At 34.8% G+C, this 17,170-nt stretch overlaps 1 protein-coding gene across 3 annotated transcripts in view; it reads right to left on the reverse strand.

The window, feature by feature from the left end:
* Nucleotides 1-8,125: 8,125 nt before the first annotated feature.
* Nucleotides 8,126-17,170, reverse strand: part of CAB39L (calcium binding protein 39 like) — a 90,072-nt gene continuing 81,027 nt past the window's right edge. For all 3 annotated transcript variants that reach the window (XM_074217150.1, XM_074217149.1, XM_074217151.1), the window contains one exon: nucleotides 8,126-8,215. The gene's annotated coding sequence lies outside the window, so the exon portion shown is untranslated. The remainder of the gene's footprint in view (nucleotides 8,216-17,170) is intronic.

Here is a 17,170-nt window from a genome sequence, read left to right on the forward strand (position 1 = left end):
ATATATATATATATATATATGTGTACATATATATATATATATATATAGGATGCATATTGTGATACTTGGGTAACAGGTGAACCATCTAGCCAAAGGTGAAGAAAAATTTGCAAGTATGATCAAAGTAGGAATGATATGAAGAGATAAATGCATAAAAATGACAAAGTCAAAAATAATCAAGAACTGGAACTTTTGTTGGCAGTAGAGAGAATACTCTTTTAATATAATATAATATAATTTTAATATTTTAATAATATAATAGCAGTAATTATAATAAGTAATTAGATGACTATGGATAGTTAGGTCTGGAATCAGGAAGATTCTTCTTCATGAATTCAGATCTGGCTTCAGATTCTTTCCAATTTGTGTGACTTTGTATAAGTCATTAATCTCTATCTGCCTCAGTTTTCACATCTATAAAATGGATATAACTTCTACCTCTCAAGGTTATTGTGAGGATCAAATAAGGAAATATTTGTAAACCATTCATACTACTATGGTAGGCAGGGGAAGGGAATGGAGTAAGTATTTATTAAGAGTATATGAGGGGTGGCTAGGTGGTGCAGTGGATAGAGCACCAAAGTCAGGAGTGCCTCAGTTCAAATCCGCTCTCAGACACTTAATAATTACCTAGCTGTATGGCCTTGAGCAAGCCACTCAACCCTATTTGCCTTGCAAAAACTTAAAAAAAAGTATATTACTTATATGACTTTTAACATATTAGCATCAACTTATTGGATTTATCTATCATGTACCAGAGTACTTTAACAGATATCATCTCACTGTGCTGAGCATTTTACATTTGATACTCACAAATGTGACATAGTTTTCCTATTTCCATTTCTTGACTTCATCAAGATTTTGATATATTGTAGGTATGTGCAAGAAATTAAATGGAAATTTTTTAGTTTTGTGGAAGCCTCAGATGACATACAAAAGCCAGTAGGCAACATAGAAAAATACTTAAGCCAAATTTACAATTGGGGGCTGTGAACCTCCATAAAAGAAAAAGAAAAAAATTCATACTTTTTTTGTACAATGGGAGGGTCAAAAATTTCCAGATCATGGAGGTGCTGCACCCCTTATCCCCACAATGTAGAAGGGATAACTATTTCACATTTGATCCTTATATAGGTGGTATGTAAATGCTAGGTATTATTATCTGATATTTAACTAACACTTTACATACATTATCTCATCTGAGCCTCCTAATAACCCACTGAAATATCAATAACTGGGTCTATTATCTGAACTGAAGATTGGAGAAGTTAAATGATTGTTTTGGTTACACAGCTAATAAGTGTTGGAGGAAGGATTTATACTGAACTCTTCCCGACTTTATCCACTCTGCCAAATTGGAGGCCTTCAAAATTCAAAAAAGAGGTAACACTATATGAAAATGCCTTTCAAGATCTATTGCGAAAGAAAGATAGTAAACATGGCAATATTTTCCTATCAAGGACCTATTCCTTCCCTTAATGTCCCCAACAAATATGTATTGATTCTATGTCTATATATTTACTGAATTATATGTAAAGAAAGAGACCATGACCTTTAACATATTAGTATAGTTCATTGGTTTATCTCTAATGAAAATGTTGCCACCAAAGAATTCTGGATATTTTCTTTTTTTTTAAATTTAAAAATTTTTTTATCCATTTAAGGCAATGGGGTTAATGACTTGACCAAGGTCACACAGCTAGGCAATTATTAAGTGTCTGAGGTCCCAGATGAACTCAGGTCCTCCTGACTCCATGACCAGTACTATCACCTAGTTACCCCAGACTGATTGAGGATATTTTCAATGTGAAAATGGAGGGACTCCTATCTACAATAGTGTTAGAAAACGAGGACTAATCACATCCAATAGGAAAAAGAAAAAAATGCAGAATTTCATAGCAAAGTGAAGGTTCATTTAGAATATATATATGTATTTATATATCATAAACATATATCATCTAGAATATTTTATATACATATATATATATATATATATATATACACATACACACACATATATAATTAATATAAATACCTGGGGGCAGCTAGGTGGATAGAGCACTGGCCCTGGAGTCAGGAGTACCTGAGTTCAAATCCAGCCTCACATACTTAATAATTAACTACCTAACTGTGTGGCCTTGGGCAAGCCACTTTAACCCCATTTGCCTTGCAAAATCCTAAAAATAAATAGACAAACAAACTAATAAATAAAAATAAATACCTGGATCAGTGAACTTATGTCTTTAAAAATAAATATTTTGAGAACTATTCAACATTAGTTTCCTTTATAATTCTATACCTTACTTAATGCATTTAAAAATATTTTACCAGGTCATCAAGAAGGTCCATGACACAAAAAAGATTAAGAATCCCTGAACTTGAGTTATAAAATACCAAAAATTAGGAAGGAGTTTATCTTTGCCAACTTTCTGCTATCTACAGAGTACATTCTTTCCAACTGAGTTCAAGCTATTCCTGTAAAACTCTCAAGATTTTACAGTCTCAGGTCAACTTTTTCCATATTAAACATATGACTTTTATAATTCTTTTGTTGTAACTCTTTAAATAAAAACCCAATCGTGGTTTTGGAATCTTCTAGCCATTCTTTCCTGAGTCCCTATGCTGAATAAGAATCATTATTTTTCTTTAAGACTTCTATCATCTTCCTATAAAAAAGCAAGTAAGTAGATGCTTATAGGTGATATTCATACCCTCTTAAAATCCTTTTTGAAGGAACAAGCAGAAAAATTTTTCGCATATCATATATATAATATTCCTTTTGATAAACATGAAAACCAAGTTTTAAAAAAATTCCATCCTGGGGCTGTTCTCATCATTAAATCTTTCTTTCCTTCTTCACCACTACTCTTTCCCAGAGGATTAAAAATATTGCTTGAATTTATCAAGGTAATTTTTGAGCACAATCCAGATTTCCAAAATATAATGTATGCCTCAGAGCAGCTTAATCTGATGAGGAATGTTATTGTTGGGTGGGAAATACATAGCTACAACTTATAAATCATCTCATTACATTAGTGAAAGGTGCTATTTTTTATTTTTCTTTTCATTGTACTCTTATAATGGAAACATTAAAATGAAGAATAAAGAATTAAAATAACATTTGAAGAATGATAATTGTGACGAATGACATGGTTCTTGCATTAAGAGGCTAGTTACTACAAGTTCTCTCAAAAACAGATTTTAGGTAGAACTTTGGTATAGCTGTTACAGTGTATTTTTAAAATATATTACTTATAAGCAAGAGATTGTAGGGTTTTGTTTTCTTAGTCAATCTGTTACTTTTTCATTTTAGTGGATTATTTAACTCATTCATTTATATTTTCATCTCTCTCTAAAATTGTTTTTTTTCACTTTATGATTTTCCCCTTCTTCTTTGAAGCTACTACACTTTGGTCAGCCTTGAAGAATCCAACTTCATTCTAAAACTTCAAGTTGTCATATGTCAGTGGAATGAGTTAGAAAAAGTTTCCAGGGTTATTGTGTCTTCTGTATCTCAGTTTCAGCACTGATGAAAAAGCAAGAGACAAGGTTCAGCTACATTAAATGTCAGTAGAAGACCCATATGACTTCATCTAGGTGTGCTTTAATGTTTTTGGAATGACTACATTTGTGCTTCAAATGATAGGGTTTTTGTTTTGTTTTGTGCAAGGCAATGGGGTTAAATGACTTGCCCAAGGTCACACAGCTATGTAACAAACTTTAGTTTTAATAAACATAAAATTGCATCACACTATTTGTTGTATTTGATCTTACTTAAACTTTGTATAACTGCAATAAGATTGTATATTTTATTCATTTTCCAGGCAAAAGCTTTCAGAAAAAGGCTAGATGGTTTTTAAATATTTCCATATAGAAGAAGAGTTTTAAAAATTATTTTCCTTGGGGTGGCTAGGTGGCGAAGTGGATAGAGCACAAGCCCTGGAGTCAGGAGTACCTGAGTTCAAATCTGGCCTCAGACACTTAATAATTACCTAGCTTTGTGGCCTTGGGCAAGTCACTTAACCCTATTGCTTTGCCAAAAAAAAAAAACACACTAAAAAAAATTTATTTTCCTTTAACAAATTTTTTCAAGTTTAGTTTGGCATAGTTTTTTTTTTCCCCAAATAAGTCTTCAATAAATAATAAATTTTTTAAAGTCTTATTAGAAGACATCACTACTAAAAAACAGCTCAGCTTTTTTCCCCTCATTAGAAGCTGTAACAAGACTACGGCCAGCCATGTAGTGTGAAGATAGCAGAGGAATGAAGCTGACCAAAGAATGCATCATGCCCTTTACTTAATTTTTATTTAAATGTGAGCTTTAAAGATGGTTTATTCTGTCTGGTATTGGCTAAGAAATAGAGTGGTGGATCAGTGGAATAGACTAGGTGCAATGGCAGGAAACAATTATAGTAATCTGCTGTTTGACAAACCCAAAGAGTCCAGCTATTGGGATAAAAACTCCCTCTTTGATAAAAACTGCTGGGAAAATTGGAAGTCAGTATGGAAGAAACTGAAATTAGACCAATACGTCACACCATATACCAAGATAAGATCCAAATGGATACGGGATTTAGACATAAAAAACAATATTACAAGCAAACTAGAAGATCAAGGAGTAGTTTACCTGTCAGATCTATGGAAAGGGAAGCAGTTTATGACTAAGGAAGAGATGGAGAACATCATTAAAAACAAACTAGATGATTTCCATTACATTAAATTAAAAAGCTTTTGCACAGATAAAACCACTGCAACCAATATCAAAAGAAATGTAGTAAACTGGGAAACAATCTTTACAACTAATGTTTCTGACAAAGGACTCATTTCTAAAATATACAGAGAACTGAGCCAAATTTTTTTTTTTTTAAAAAGCCATTCCCCAGTTGACAAATGGTCAAAGGATATGTAAAAGGAATTTATAGATGAGATCAAAGCAATCCATAGCCATATGAAAACTTGCTCTAAATCATTACTTTTTTTTTAGATTTTTTTTCAAGGCAATGGGGTTAAGTGGCTTGCCCAAGGCCAGTCGGCTAGGTAATTATTAAGTGTCTGAGGTCGGATTTGAACCCAGGTACTTCTGATTCCAGGGCTGTTGCTCTATTCACTGCACCACCTAGCCGCCCCTAAATCATTACTTATTAGAGAAATTCAAATTAAAGCATCTCTGAGTACCATCTCACACCTCTCAGACTGGCCAACAGGACCAGAAAGGATAATAATCAATGTTGGAAGGGTTGTGGGAAATCTGGGACACTATTACATTGTTGGTGGAGCTGTGAACTCATCCAACCTTTCTGGAGAGCAATTTGTTTTGTTGCCCAAAGGGCAACAAAAATGTGCAAACCCTTTGATCCAGCAAATACCACTACTACTGGGTCTACACCCTGAAGAGATGTTGAAAAATGGTAAAAACATCATTTGTACGAAAATTGGAAATCAAATAAATGTCCTTCAGCTGGGGAATGGCTTAGCAAACTGTAGTATACGTATGTCATGGAACACTATTGTTCTATTAGAAACCAGGAGGGATGGGAATTCAGGGAAGCCTGGAGGGATTTGCATGAACTGATGCTGAGTGAGATGAGCAGAATCAGAAAAACACTGCACAACCTAACGGCAACATGGGGGTGATGATCAACCTTGATGGACTCACTCATTCCATCAGTGCAACAATCAGGGACAATTTGGGGCTACCTGCAATGGAGAATACCATCTGTAGCCAGAGAAAGAACCGTGGAGTTTGAACAAAGTTCAAGGACTATTCCCTTTAATTTAGGAAAAAAACCCAGATATCTTATTGTCTGATCTTGCTATCTCTTATACTTTATGTTTCTTCCTTAAGGATATGATTTCTTTCTCATCACACTCAATTTGGATCAATGTACAGCATGGAAACAATGTAAAGACTGACAAATTGCTTTCTGTGGGGGGGTGGGGGAAGGAAGTGAGATTGGGGGCAAAAATTGTGAAACTTCAAATAAAATCTTTAAAGGTAAAAAAATAAAATTAAAAAATAAAGATGGTTTATTAAATCTGACTTTTTTTATAAATTCAAAACTCTGAAAATATTTACACTGTAACTAAGTATGCACAAACCTTTTTCAACTCTGCTTTCTGGTCTACTTACACATTGATGATTCGCATCTTCACATCCCACTGAAGCTCCAGATGTTCATTTTCCTGCATCTCCAAGGTTGATTTCCTGTTTTAGGGGTGCTAAGCTGGAAACGGGAGGCCTGATCCTAGTCCACAGGAAATTGAAAAATCTATATTTACCCGAAGAATGATAAGGTCTTGCTTTCCAATTAACTGGAAATAAGTGTCCTCTAACACTATCAAACAGCAGGAAACAAATGGGTTTCCAAAAAACTTGATGAATTTTAGAATTGCCTTCTCTGTGATATAAAGAATCTGCCCATGGCCAAGGGTGGGTTGTCCGTTCTGCGGGCCAGCTTCTAGACTTCTACAGCAGGAGGTCCCTCCAGCAGGTTAACATCGCTAGATTTGGTAGAAACAAAGAGTTGGTTCCCGGGTTTATGCTTCAAATGGGATGTTTCAAGGCTGAGGGTCCTTGAAAACTAACAAGTTCATTGCTCCCATTTTCATTTGGAGAAATGGGGACTGGTGGTAGACAGGCTAAGAACATATGACCCCAGACTACAAAATGTACAAGTTCTTAGGGAGAAGGAGCAACACATGTTTTAGAAATGAAATCAGGAAAAACAATGCAGATTAATAGCCATGCCTTTAATAGCTTGTAAATAGAGCTTTAAAATTCAAGAGTGCTAAGATATACATCATTTTTATACAACTGACATCTGAAAATAAACCATGACCTGTTAAGGTCTGTGCCTTTTCTAAAGAGCATAAATTAAATCCTTAATTACCCTACTATGCAATAGTATATTGGACCACAGAATCTCACAGGTTTTCTATGAAGAATTTGCTGTAGAACGAGAGAGTAACAGCTTCCTGTTGTACTAGGCAAAGAAGCCTCTAATGACCTGCTAGATCTCTTTTCTTATCTTTTATTTTTTCCCCCTTTCTCCTTCTACATTTCCCTATGAAAATGAGTGATCCAAACAGCTGTGCAACCTTTGGACCCAGCCTTGGCATCAGGTATCACTATGCGATGCCTCCTGCTCCAGAGGCCATAAGAACAGCAGCCACAAATAGGACACAGAAACTGTGGACCCAGCATAAGTCAATGTGACGAGCAGCAAGGAGATCTCTTTGGACTTGCAGAACCAGCCAGGACCTAACGCTGGGGATTTCAGGCTTCTCTGGAGGTTCCTCTGGACCATGCTTGAAGTCCTCCTTTCTCTGTGGTTGGTCCCCTTTAACTCCCCAGCAGAGGTTGGGTTGCTCTCGAAATCATTAGACTAGGGTCAGGAGATTAAAAGACAGTCCTGAACAAAACTCAAATCTCAACTATGGCAAAAGAATATTAATTTCCCTCAAAGGTTAGGAACTACTCATTTAGAATCAACCAAAGGACATCAGGAAAGAAACTAAATATGAACAAAAATACTTAAAGTGATCATCTTTTTTGAATTTATCCTCTAGTGACAAGAAATTCTTTAATCCCCAGCAAATACAGCCAAAGAGCTTTGATCTTTCACAGTTACTGGGTGGGCATAGCACTTAATCAGTAAGGACTAGAAGTACAGAGAAAAAGATCATTTCGATCATCCAAGCTCTTATTTGGTGCAGTTACAGTAAACAATAGCTCAAATGTGCTGGTAGGAAAAGCAACAACAAATTGATGCAAATACGTGGATAAAAACTGGTCAGTTTCTAATGCAGAAGTTTGCTAATTTGACATAAATAATCACAAACTTGATTAAAAATAATATATTATTCTAGTTTTTTAAACTTTTCCATTTTAAAAGTTTTATATTCCATTTATCTGAACAATGAATTAAAATAGGCACCCGTGCATGCCTTCCCAAGCACTATTTTTTTTTAAATGACACTTATATAAACTGAACAAATAGAATTGATGCCTATGGCATAAAATTAGGTAAAATCTTCAAGGGGTTGTTTTTTTCAAGTCTCGGATTTGTTTAATCAAATAATTCTTCTCGTCAGTGAATTGTTCATCATCCGTCCTTTCTTTTTGGAAGGTGCTCAGAAATTCAATTAGCTTTGGTTGATTTTTTAGCAGAATCTCCACAATTGGCTGAGTTTTGTGAGGGCTTGCCACAAATACCTAAAAGACAAAGAAACCCAAAGAAAGTTAGACTCTGGTACCACCCCCAAGGTCATTTACTAAGGAATGTTTCACTAGGTGCCCACTCTCCAGCTCTTCTGGCTCTTCTTTCACATAGATAGAAATCCAAAACTCAGCTTTACTATTCTTAGAAAACAAGAGCTGAAATCTACTAAAAACAAAACAAAACAAGACACTAGAGAAACAAGGCAAAAGAACATGGACTTTCACAGCAAGAGAACAGTGAAAGATATGGTACATTTTTGATGGTCACAATTTAAATTTATGTCCTAAATAAAACAAGACCCAGAAGATTTACTATGTTTTGTGTCATATTACTTTATTATTATTATTATAATTATTTGTTATAGGTGCTCACTAGGCTATAACACAAAAGTTATCACTCCCAGACAACCTGGTGCTGAGCCTCATCAAACTTAGGTGACCTGGTCGGTAGCCTCCATCAATGCACAAGATTGTAAAAATACATAAATTCATGACATACTGAATAGCACTTTACAATATAATCCTGGTACTCAGTTATTCAGACACCCATGGCCAAGGAGAAGCCAATGAGACAAAAACAACATATTTAAGTGAGAAAGGGTATTTGTAGAATTAAGGCTGATGGAGTTGTAGTGTGGGACAGATAGATACTATAATATGTTTAGGTGTCAAATATGCAGCCTGCAACACTGCTGAGTGCAACCTGGACCAGATTCAAATGTAACTGAGAAATAGTAAACAAAATAAATAAATAAATAAAAATACAATAAACCAAAGATTTTAAAACTAAGTCAATATATGGTCCTCAGGGATCCTATGTACCATTAGTGTTCCCTATTTCTATTTGCATTTGACATTACTGCTCTATACCAAATATTTTTCAAAAGATGTTTTAACCCCCCAATATAACATGTGAAAAGCTAAAAGATGGAGAAGAAGGACAAAAATGAGAAAAGGGCATAGGAAAGAAAATATTGGGTAAAGCTGTAAGATTCTTAACATAGAAATATTTATTTATTATCTTATAACAGTACAATCTTACTTATGTAACCTCCACTTGGTATATCTCTGGTTTATTTTTCTGGGCAAAATTTTCACAAGGTCTCTTCTCTAAGTCTCCAAAAGAATCTCTCTTTTGGCAAGAGACTTGAAGGGAACCCTGTCACTCTGAGACTGTCTATATGTGGCAGTATTCCAGCATGCCATTACATAAAGAAAAATAGCCCATCTCCTAAGAAGGAGACGTTGAAGACATTTTCCTAGATGATCTGAATTGTGCCTGGTCCTGGTAATTTCTTGTTCAAGACAGGCAATTCATTATTATTGGTGATTGTAAATTTTTTTCCAAATATAATACTGTTAGTCACAAAATTAGGGAATAAAACTTATAAAAGTTTTTTTAATATCAATTAAATGATACCACATTTCTTATTACTATCAGAGCTCATTTATTTCATATTTTTGTTATTTGCATCAACAATAGTAACACCCCTTGACATTTACTTAGCTTCCAATTTCCAAAGTCCTGTTCGCATCTGTGATTTTATCTGATCCTCACACCAACCCCTTAAGATATATAGGGTAGCTAGTATTTTCATTTTCATGAAGAACACTAAAGCTTAAATGTGTTCAATGTTCACAAATATTCCTGCAAGCTGGCACACTCTTATATTTGGCACAATCTGGACCAGAACCCAGACCTTTGGAATTCTAGTTCAGTTCTCTTCCCATGTATCATAATGTTTTTCATGAAACATCACCATCCTCTTCTTCCTCCTCCTCCTCCTCACTCTCATTTATGTCATTCTAACAGCTAATATTTAGATAATACTATTGATGTGCCAGACCCTGTGCTAATTGTTTTACATTTATTATCTCTTTTGGTTTTCATTTTATAGACAAGGCAACTGACACATCGTCATCCATTAGAGAGGATTTACTGCATTGAAGTCAGTTAACATCTCCCTGTATCAATTCATTAGTGTTCTTATATCAGCCTGCACTGCTATTGGGAAAATGAAATTTGAGGTCAAGCAAGATGGTGCTGGGAAGAGATTTATATGTTCCAATGGTGTCTAGCTTGAAAGTACACGGTCACTGGGTAGATCATGAAATGGCTTTAATTTTTATATTCTCAAAGAAACTACCTGAAACCCAAGAAGCACCTCCAAGTATGCCTGGAAATCCCATGCTGGTGGCAAATGTAAATGACTACATCTGGTTACCACTGTTTACAATGAGGTTGCTGTGGAGTTTCAACTAAATACTGGCTGGTATTTTGTGGCAACTACATAAATAACTCATGGAACCAGTATTTCTAATGGGGAAAAAAAAGAACAAGGTTAAATAAGATTGGGAAAAGTTCAGCTTCTATGTCCTAATCCAAAATAAATGTCAAACATGGTTGAATATACAGACCCACATTCCATTGGACCCATGCTGGAACATCAACACACCCTACCATAAAGCTGAGGTAACTGTTAAGTTTGTCTTCATGTTTTGAAACTTTTTTTTAATGGTTCCTTAACCCTGGAACGTCCCTAAATATAGTAACTGCCTACAGGCTATTGATTCAAACTCAAAGACACGTGGGAGGCAGAAATTACTCTGAAAAGCCCTCCTTGCCATGCTGAGTACCTGAAATGCCACATTTATTATTAGGGAGATATTTTTGATTCAAAATATGCTGGACATCATGTGCAGAACATAAAGTTACCTTGTTCAGTAATGAATGTTCCCATTTTTTAAAAATGCTATTTTCAAACTCTTCCAATTTCATTAAACACACTTCTATTTTGCTATGTTAATTTGAAAAGAAATGATTTGTGATTTCTCCATTTGAGACTGTGGTTTTACTGGTGTCACCAAGAGTAATTCAATATAAAATGTACTATAAAATAACTTATTTGAATCCTTTATGAAAGTTGCATTTATCAGTTGAGTGAAGTTTAGCTCTGAATTGAGAGTTTGTTCCAGTTAAGAGGGGGTTTGCTAAAAGCAAAAATCATTTCCCCTTTGTTATCTACCAGAGTAAAACTCAAAAATTTTGGTCTTATTTCATTTTATTCTCAAAAATTTATCATCTTTCCTCTCTTCCTTAAGACTTCTCTGAAACCTTAGCAAAGAAACAAAAAACTTCTATAAGTTGTGAAATACTTAATAGTGATTATTTCATAAAATCTGAGAAAAAGAAATTGATGCTCCTTGTGTCCCATTCTCTTCTCTCACCAGGTGATTGAAGCTGTTCTCCACAAGATTATTAATGATTCATTACTACCAAATTCAGGGATCTTCTCTCAGTTCTCATTCTACTTGACTTCTTGGTCACCTCCTCTCAAACTTTCTCTTTTACCTCATTCATTTCTTTGACTCCTAAATGTGTGTTCCTTCTCTTCCTCCTGTCCACTAAGTAGGAAGATCCCCCAAAGGTCTGGTATGGGCCAGTTGCCATGGATTAAATTATCACCCCTATGCAGATGACTCTCGGACCTATTAAACCAGTTCCAATCTCATGTTCTCCAGTGCCTTTAATATACCCCAAAGTAGAATTCATTATATTAACCTCCAAATCCATTTCTCATCTCAACTTCCCCATTTCTGTTTAAGGCTTCCCTATGAGGAGTCAACACTGGCTCTACTTTCCCTCATCCTATTAGGGGACACGCCTTACCTATTTCTGTATGAGTCCTATCTGTCCCTTTCTCTCTGTACAACCTCAACCACAGTTCAGGCCCTTATTACCTCTTACGAGTATTCTCCTGATTGCTCTTTCTACATCCAATCTCTCTCTTCTACAATCCATCTTGTGTAGAAGGTAGGGAGGGAAGAAGTATTTATAAAGTGTGCAGAGCCTTGCGCCGAGCTCTTTATAATTATAATCTCATTTGATTTGCCCAAATGGCATTTTTAAAATACCATCAGGGGTTTCCTATGGCTACTAGGTTAACGTACTTAATATTTGGTCTGACTTTAAGGGGCCTCTACAATTTGGCTCCCACCTACCTTTCCAACCTTCATTCATTTTACTACATACTCTCTATTCCAGTCAAACCATCTTAAAAACTGTTTTCCATATGCTATTGCCATCTTCCCTCTAGTCCCCGATGAATAGTGAACTTCCTTCTTAACTGTCCCCTGGAGGATTTCAACTCACTTCCTCAAAGTACAACTCAGATGCCAGGGAAACTAGGTCTTTTCTGTTGTCCTCAAATTGTTCTCTTTTGGAATTATTTTTCATATAGTTTTGTGTATATTTTATTTATTCACCCTATTCGAACATAAGTTCCCTGAAGGAAGGGACTGTTTATTTTTATATTGGTATTCACAGTACCTAGCACAATGTCTTGTATACATTAGGTAATTAATCAATATTTATGGAATTCCACTGTATTAGACATTTTAAAATTTAAATTTAATTATTTTTATTTTCTTGAAATGATGGTTCCAATCACTACATGTCATCATGATTAAATTATCTCTTTTAACTCACAACTAGCATTTCTACTATATAGGAGATTTTTTAGGGATTAAAAACTCAGGAGAATCTAACTGTATCTAGAGGCCCATAAATAAGTTAAGGGATTCCTGATGATAAAGGTTAGAAATAACATAGAACTTAAATTCACAAAACCATGTTCAGCTGCCTGGGCTGTGTTGGAGCCAGCTCAAACCTGATCAGGAAAGCTCACTGGATTGTTAAATTTTCATTGTGAGCATTTATATCTTGGAAATCAGCAAGGACTTGCTTAGAAAAGGATATCACAGGGATTCCCCTCTCTTTCCTCATTTCCTTCCTCCCAACTCCCCAACTGGCTGTTAACATTTACCAGCATAATCTTAGAAACTCTTAATGGATTCTAATTATACGAAACTATTTCTACCACAAAAACACAGCAGGTGGTCACTTTAAGATGTATATGAAAGAGAATTAAAAATAAAATCATCAATTCTGTATACCCCCCTCATAAAAATCAAAGGCCACCTCTATGTAAATTAAGCACAGAAGTATTCTACTGTTTAGCCCCAAACATTATTTTATTGCTAATCTAACAGTAAGACAGGATAAACATTTGGAAGAGTATGGAAGGGGATCAGGAATGAATGATGGTCATTTTTTTTTTTTGGTCAACTATAATATATAATTCTTTCAAGAAAGCAGTTACTCTTCTATTACAATTCTTTTATGTCAGAGAAATTGGTTCCAGGTTGGAAAATGGGAACAAATAAAATATGATGTCATAGGGGTAATATGAAAAGAAGTCAATTATGTAAATCCTGCTGGAGAAAGGGTGGGAGAAAATCAAGTCCTTTTCTAAGTACTTTCCAAAACACTTAGAATCTGAGAAAGAAAGAAGGCCCTCCAGGCTGAGAGGAATCTTAGGTAATCCCCTTCAGTGAAAAGAACTCTTCTCATTAAACTAGTCATTCCACTCTTTAAAAACTCCTCCTAATCACTAACTTTAAATCCCACAGATTAAGACCATGACCACATGTTCAGTCTTAAGGAGAGATAATAATACTATAATATAGCAGATTTTATGCAGTGCTTTAGGATTTCTCACAGGGCAGATGGGTGACTCAGTGGGTAGAGTATAGCAACTGGAGCCAGCAACTTACTGACTGTGATACCCAGGGCAAGTTTCATTTAATAGGGAGAACATGTAAAGTCTGTTGTACCTACCTCATAATTCCAAATGAACTAATATATAAAAACACTTTAGAAATAAAAAATGTTACTTAGTCATCTCCAACTGATCCTGTGGACTACAGAATGCCAATCAGTCCATTGAGTTTTCTTAGCAAAGATCCTGCGGTGGTTTGCCATTTCCCTCCCTAGCCTATTTTATAGCAAGGAAAGTGAGGGAAACAGGGTTAGGTTACTTGCTCAAGATCACATGACTAGCAGCCTTGTACTCTATTCATTATAACACCTCACTGGAGCCCTTATAGTGATACACTTCTTTTCACCACAGAGCAAATTTGATTAAAAAATTTAATGAGCATACTCTCCACTTCATTATGTAGGTTACTAATGAAAATGCTGAGGGCAGCGGGAGAAGGAAATGGCAAGAAAACTCCAAATAGGGGTCATGAAGAGTCGAACAAACTGAAATGACAGAACAACAATGCAAATGCTAAACAGCATTAGATCTATGACTGAACTCTAAAAATAGTCTAAAAATGATTCCTAGATAAGATGACAGTTCTTTTCCACACAGAAATTGTTGGGTAAACCAGAATTTCCTAGTTTACTGATGAGTATATCATATCCAGAAGAATCAAATTCCACCCTAAATTGAAGAAAATTGATAACTAACATTTTCTTCTTGATTTATAAAACTATTGTAAAAGGATCACATTTATTCTGATTATTACCTTGTACTCTGTTCTCTTCCAGGTATTTGTGAACTGACTTAGTGAAAAGGACTACCATTATTTTCTTGGATATACAAGTTAAACTTACAGGGTTATCTTCCTCACCCTTCCACCCCCCTAAAAAAAATTTCCTCAAAAACAAAACAAAAATAAAGGTTAGGCACACAATGCCATTACCAATTTTAAAGTCCTCTTCTTTAAGAACCAAAAAGATTAATAGCAGCCTAGTAAGTAAATATGGCTAATTATTTTAGTAACTTGGAATCTAAGACAAAAGGGATTGAAGATTTCATTTAATGATAGATGGTAATGAAATAACTGTTTATTTCCAATTATATAGTATTACTGAAAAAGGTTTTAATTTCGTGCTCAAGGGTACTGATTTTTCAAAGTGAAAGTGTGATGTGAAGGAGGTAAGAATATTCAGTAATATTCAACCTTTTCCCTTCTATGTACATTACCAGAAAGGTATCAAAATAACATAAGAATAGTTAAATACAAAGTCAGGGGACAGTAGCAAGCAAACCAAATTCTCTGATCTTGAAAGGGAGATAAAAAGGGGAAAAAAGAAAAAATAAAGAATGGGAAAATAAGGAGGTACTCAGTAATCGGGAAATAGCTGCACAAATTATGTTATATGAATGTAATGAAATATTACTGTGCTATAAGAAATGATTGAAGAGCTGATCTCAGAGAATCTTGGGTACTATGTACTGCAGTGTGAAATGAGCAGAACTAGGAGAACAAGTTATACAAGACCAGAAACAATGGAAAGAAATACAATTTTGAAAGCAAATGTATTAGCCAACCATGGCTGAAATGACCTCTGATGTGTTACCATCTCCTAAGTGAGAGATAATAGACTCAAGGGGAAGAAAAAAAAACCAGAGACTGACATTTCTGGGCATGGCAATATATGGATTTATTTTCTTGATTATATTTATTTTTTAAAAGGAAGGGTTATTGTTGTTTTTCCTCTTAATTTTTAAATAGGGGGTGGTAGAGGGAGGGGAAGAGAAATAATGATATTTAAGAAAAGAAGGTCATTAAAATATTTTTGAAGATGTATCCAAGAGAACAGAAGGAAGTTCAGAAGGAAACAGGGCAGTTTTGAAAGTAATATGTGGAATTTTTACTTTTTTTCTTTAAAAAAACAAAGGTAGGAGCCATTACTTTGAATGTAATCCATTTTTGTGTTCTGTTTTATGTGTGTATATGTAGAATGTGTGTGTGGGGGAAATTTAAAAGAATATCAAACAGCTCCATAAAGAGGGTTTTACTTGCAATCTTGTCTGGTGCTATTAAAAAAAAATGAGTTGGAAACACCCACTGCGAATCTCTTTATGTACATACAAATAAGCAGTCTTAAAAACAAATGAATTCTTTTAGGAAAAAAAATTAAAGTTCTTTAAAAAATAGAAATGGAAGCAGAGGTCCTAATTATATTTTTTCACATTTTCTGTCTGACTTCTACATTTAAATGATGCATAGGATTATGGAAGGAACAAATAAGGAAGTGCTAAAATAGATTCATATAATTTAAGATTCATATTCAACTTAGTTGATATAAATATTTCCTATTATATTTCTAAAGAAATTTTTCTTTTGGAAAATTACTAAGAAGAGTAAAAAGGAAGAGTAATGGGTAATAATCATTGTACTTATTTCTCACTAAATATTCTTAATAAATGCGTCTTTTCCTCACTCTCACCATCAGTAGGCATGAAATTTGTAAACTAGAAAGAAAACAGATGAGTCCTATACTTGTCAGAAAATGGTCAGCTGGAGTTCTCACTTGAGACTATTATTTTTTTATTTTATCCTATATTGCTGAACTAGCTTTAGATAAGAATATAGATAACTTTTCTCTATATGTAGATAGATTTGTTGCAGAATTTACATTTTTTCTGACAAAAATTTGGATAAACATTTTGAGTCCACAAATTCACAAATAGTTACTGATCCTAGAAGCAGGTGGTGGTCTTTCAGGAATCCTTTCCAGAGATGTCAAATTCTCAGCAACACTCCCAGTAAGCCAGGAAGGAGATTAAAATATAATCTAATAATGTTCAATCAAATAAATAAAAATACAACACTACACAAATAAAGTTAATTTGCCATTTTCTAAGTCAATGTATAGCTTGTGGGTTCCTGTTTCAATCATATTTAGACAACTTCTATCTAGTCATCATTCTTGGAACCTCTCTCTACCTTGCCATATTCTCTAATGTCTCACCACACAGCTTCATCTCCACAGCTTAACTTGGTGATAAACAGAATGGAAACAGGTTGTTTCAACTACTGTGTTCAACATTTGAACACCTCAGAAGTTTTGAGAAGTGAGAGAAGCGCCATCAAGTGCAGAAGGCAGTGTAAGATTTGACCCTGGAGTCAGAAGCCCATCTCTTCCTTGGCTCTAGGAAGTGGAGGTTGGAGGTGGATCCTCTCTGTGCTATCTTCCAGCTCTCATAGCCTCCTGACTCCTAGGTCATTGCACCTTGCATTCCATCATGCTGCTCCCACATGGGTTTACATATAGGATTCAGTACATAGCTCCATTATATAAACCAGGTT

The sequence above is a fragment of the Macrotis lagotis genome, chromosome 1 (assembly GCF_037893015.1).
Source record: "Macrotis lagotis isolate mMagLag1 chromosome 1, bilby.v1.9.chrom.fasta, whole genome shotgun sequence".
NCBI classification, from domain to species: domain Eukaryota; kingdom Metazoa; phylum Chordata; class Mammalia; order Peramelemorphia; family Peramelidae; genus Macrotis; species Macrotis lagotis.